Source organism: Diceros bicornis, chromosome X, assembly GCF_020826845.1.
Source record: "Diceros bicornis minor isolate mBicDic1 chromosome X, mDicBic1.mat.cur, whole genome shotgun sequence".
Lineage (NCBI taxonomy): Eukaryota > Metazoa > Chordata > Mammalia > Perissodactyla > Rhinocerotidae > Diceros > Diceros bicornis.
In genome coordinates, this window is record NC_080781.1 from 119,872,430 (window position 1) to 119,877,957 (window position 5,528).

The window sequence follows — 5,528 nt, forward strand, 5'->3', positions numbered from 1 at the left end:
CTTTGATACGGGCAAGAACACTTTATCTTTTTAACAAGAGGAAGACTAGAGAAAATAGATGCAGTTGTAGTTAAATTGCTACATTTAATTTTAGAAAGATGATGGAGTTTGCTTCTAATGGTTTCTGTTTTCTCAATGAAGTAGGAGGAGAAGTTATCATGGAAAAGTGAGGGTAGTATTGAGTAGCAATTTGACCTTTGAGATCATGAATTTAAGAAGGTGAAACCAGACTGCTTTTTTATGTGATCTTCTCTGGCAATGTTAGGTGCCAGATGGAGTAAGCAAATAGTTGGTTTCAATGAGATTTGAAGTTTGCCAAATGAAAACAATGGAAGAAAAGAGGGGCAAGAGAGTTGGGGGATATTTGAAAAAAAAGTTGTAATGAAGGATGAGTTTTATCTTAATTAAAACTTAATTAACTCATTAAAATTTATCTATATAAGTTTTCAGTCGTTCCTACTTCCTTCCACTGATTATTAAAGAAAGTACTTAAAAACATTTGACCAACTCTTTAATTTTGTAACTGAAAAAGAAGATCCAGGCAGGTACAGTGTCTTTCTTAGGATCTCAGATCCAGTCAGTAATAGACCAGGAACCGACACGAAGGTCTCATTTTCCAGTTCTTGCTCTTTCCATTATAGCATGCTCGTATAATTTTTGCTTTCTTTTCATCTCTCCAGTGCCCTGCCCTTAATGTGTAATATGTAAGTACCTGAAAAAAGACTTACCTTCAATTTAGTAATTTGCATGTCAGGAGCTTAATACTTTTCAAAGAACTTTCAGATCCATCATCAGTTTTAATCCTCCCAAATATTTTGCAAGATATTTGGGAGTAGGTCTTTGATTTGTCTCATTTGACTTTTCAGATGAGAAAACAGAGAATAATGATTATTACACTACCACATTGTACTTGTATTCAATTATAACTCTTTCTCCTGGAGATAAAAAGTTAATCTTATGCATGTTGATGTAAATGTGAATTTACAAGATGTTAATTTTATTATGATCCAGGAGTTTTTGTCAGGTAACTGGATAGTAGGGGCCATATGGAGATTGCCATCATCTGAGGTGAACAACAAATATAAGAAATTGAGGTAGGTTTCTATGATGGAGATGTAACAAAAAAACCTGCTTTAGGAAAAAGAGGTTTGGAGGACAGAATGAAGTAAACTGTTTCAGAGCTATGGTGGACGTCCAGCAAAAGTAGTACCTTCTTAGGAAAAAAGGAAAGAGAAGATATTTTAGACGGAGAGAATAACGTGAGAAAAGGTCCAGTAACCTGTGAGAACTATGTTGATCATTGATTTTGGAATGATCGCTTAAGCAAATTGAGTAGGGGGCTGAGGAGAGAAAAGGGGGGAGCACACACATTTTTGGAGAAAGACAGACCAGAAAAAGATTTCAAAAATGAGTCAGAGAAGATGTGGTATATATACACAATGGAACACTACTCAGCCATAAGAAACGATGAAATCCAGCCATTTGTGACAACATGGATGGACATTGAGGGTATTATGCAAAGTGAAATAAGTCAGAGGGAGAAGGTCAAATACCGTATGATTTCCTTCATTAAGTAGTAGATAATAACAACAATAAACAAACACATAGAGACAGAGATTGGATTGGTGGTTACCAGAGGGTAAGTGGAGAGGGAGGAGGGCGAAAGGCACAATTCGGCACATGTGTGTGGTGATGGGTTGTAATTAGTATTTGGGTGGTGAACATGATGGAATCTATGCAGAAATAGAAGTATAATGATGTACACCTGAAATTTATACAATGTTATAAACCAATGTTACTGTAATAAACAAAAAATTAAAAAAAAAATGAGTCAGACAAGTGGGAGAAACAGAGTGATATCAGATAATTCAAGGAAGGAAAGGAGCCATCAGAATTGTTACTAAAGAAAGTGCCATGAATATTGGAGTGCTGGGGCAAGAATCTTGACTGCACTGAGGTGGGGAGGTGAAAAGTAAAAACAACAAATGTGGGTTATTATTTCAAGAAAACTGTTGGTGAAGTTTACTTTAGGAGAGGGAGAGGGAGACAAAAAACTAGAGGTAGAAGGCAGGACTGAGAGAAGATTTTCTTGTTTATTCTTGTTTTTGCTTTTTAGTAAAGGAGAAACTTGACCAAGATTCTAGGCAAAGAGTCTAAGTCTAGAGAGAAGGAAATATGAAAGACATGCAAAGGGGTGAGTTATGGAGCAAGGAGGGTTTCTGAGGTTGGAGGGGATGAGATGAGGAAATACACAAATGGAGATATCTTCAGGCAATAAAGAAAGATCATCTTTTAGAAGAGAAGAAGGGGGTAAAGATAAGTGTGGATAGTGATTATCAAGATAATTACCTCCCCTTTTTCCTTCCACTTGAATCTAGAAACTTAAGCCATCCCTAGATGGCTATGATGACACCATGGTAGAGATGTTAACTTTGCTTCCTCAGAGCCTGTCTTCTTGTTCCATATGTACATGTGGAGTCCAAAATACTTAGCAGAGACCAAATTAGGTTGCTAAGACAGGTAGCTGGTTTGCTGCACCACTACTATGTTGTTTGACCAGGAGCAGATCCAGTAACAGCATGACAGACACGTCGGTATATGTCTTTTAAAAAGATTTGACAGGACCTTAAGAATCATAGCTTTCCAACCTTTCCTTTTATATCTGTACAATTACACTTTTCTTCCTAACTTTCCTGGAGTCCACCAGGCTTCCAAAAGGAAGAACAAAGAGTACATCACCTAAAGGCACTTATAGTTTCCAGGTAATTGCAGCCAAAACATTTTTAGCTCCTGCAGTGGCCTCCTTTGTGTTTAGAATGGGAATAATGCTTGCCAGTGTATCTATCTTTTAAACACTCCTACAACATTCCGCAAGCAGGAACTGGTAGATACAGTTCAAACAAGAAAACCAATTATCTTTAAGTTTGGCTCCCAGGGGAGCTTTGCTTTTTAATTGAGAGATCAATATTGGATTCTCATGACATCCTCAACTTCCACACAGTGACTGCTGACTAATGGTGTGAAATTGAATATTGGAGTATCTGACATGTCTCATGGGTCAGAGCCACGATCCACCTAGGCCAGCCTCCAGAGGCTGCTGAAAGAACCAAACAATAGCTTGGGGATGATACAATGTGAAAAGTAATGAAACTAGTGACAGAAAACCTAGGTTCTAGACCTGGATCTCCCACTGTATGTGCAGTCTGGTGTGTTACTTATCTTTACCGAATCTCAGTTTTTTCTACTTTGAATGGGGGCAATAATCCATGCCCTGCTGACCTCACAGGGTTGTTGTAGGACTCAAATGAGATGATGTGTGGGAAACCCTTTATGAACTAGAAATCTACATGCTCCATGCTAATATCATATTTGAAGAGTGTGCTAATGATGTTGCAGATCATAAAAGTTGAGGATGGTTTTATCTTTAAGTTCAAAGATAATCTGGACTCTTAAAACTGGAAGTAAAACTCTTGTTTTTTTATATCATTAAACATAGCCTGAAAACATCTACGTCCCCTTCCCCCAAAGCCTTCAGTCAGCTTTAAGTAAATTCTACATTCTAATTAAAAGCACAACTGTTATAGTTTGGTTTTTATAATCAAATTAAAAACCCTCTTACATAAGCTGTCAGAGGTAGTTTTTTAAACTAGTTATCTTGTCCATTTTTCCATCCTTGTCGGACAAATTGCATCTGGTCTCCTGAGTAAGTTTCTCCAGTGCTGGTTTTATTTGCTTTATCTGCTTTTCAGGCTGTACAGAAGAAAGTTGGTTGAGGGTAGTAAGACCTCTTTGTATAGTACTTAGTAAGGTCTCTCCTCTTTTTCTTTGATGGCTGTGTGAACATCCTGTAATGCTACATGAGCATCACGTAAAACAGCACTTGCAGAGAAATGACCATTGCCTCTGTTCTCCCAGGCCATCATCATTGTCATCATTTGGTTATGAAGTTCACAAAAAATATCAGGCCCCTCCTCTGTATCAGGCAGCACTCTAAATGCTAGGGATATAAAGGTGAAGAAAGGCCATGAAGCTCTATTATTAGTAGAAGTGTCAGATATGAAAACAAAGCAATGGAATTGAAACATGATAAATGCAACAATAGGACTCTGTATAACATGTATAGATGTAGCACAAAGAAAGGAATGTTGGATCAGTTTGCAGGGAAAGTAGAACAGTGAAGGTCTATTGGAGGGTCTGCCATCTGTGTTGGGCTTTTTTCATTTGTTTGTGTTTTTCCAAAGCACTTTTCAATCAATTATTTCATTAATCTTTACAATGATTTGGGTTTTGAAGGATATATAGAAGTCTTTTAAGCCAATAAGAAGATGGAAAGAGTTTCAGTCAGAGGGAATAGTATATGCCACTAAGGGGTGACAGGAGGGGAGACTGGAGAAATAGGCAGGCACAGAAGATGGAGAGCCCTGTACACCATCCTAAGGAGTGTGGAATTTATCCTGAGATCAATAAGAAGCCATTAAAGGGTTTTTAACTAGCAAAGTGGCATAGTCATGTTTGTGTTTTAGAAAGCTATATACTTTTGGTGGCTATGTAAATGATAAGTTGGAGGTAAAAGAAGAGACTCAAGGCAAGAAGTCCAGTGTGGAGGCTGTTATTTTAATTCAGGAGAGGACCATGGTCTATGGAAAAGGAGAAGAGGCAATGCCTCCAGGCAGCAGTAACATCCTTGTCATTTGTCACTAAGATCATTTTCTGTCTTCATCATCATTCAACTTTATCAAAAGTAATTTGTGGAAGAAAATAACTTTTCTGAGTATTGGCAAACATGTGAACAGATCATAACCCTGAAGTTCACTTGTGACTTGGTTATTTGATGTCAACTCACATTTCCCATAGAAACAACAGCAGTCCCAAATCCCTGGCCATTCCAGTGAAAACTATTTAAAGCACGAAGTACTTTAAAAGCTTTATGTTTGCAGTGAAATATAGTTGTTCTTTAATAATATTCCTTGCATGAACAAATGAAGGAAGAAACGTATGGCTGTAATTTACTGACACAAGCAAGGGTCTGTACTAGATATGGTGGGAGATGCAAAGATATCTCACATATAGCTCTTGGCCTTGAGGGAAATGAAAAAAATCTTAGCAGGACAGCTCACCAAAGTGACACCTCCTCCCTAATTGCCAGGTCACTTGTCACCAAGGATCAGCAGGAAGTTTTATTAAAAGAAAATCTGATAAATGTTATGTAATCTTCAATATGCAAAGAATACCGACCTAAAGATCACACAAGGTATTGTGGTCTTTGATTTAGTTCATGAATTTTCCAAAAACAAAGTTTAATGAGCAATACATCATTTGTGCATGGTGAATGATTAAAACAGTATAACTAATCCTCCCACCAATCCCAGACCACCAGTCCCTCTCCCCAGAGGCAACTACTATAAAGTTTGTTGTGGGTGCTTCAAGAAATTTCATTTGCTTATATCAGCATTTATATACATTTGTATTTTTTAATATTTACACAAAAGTGATTGCACAGCTCATAATAATTTTATAGAGCTTTTAGT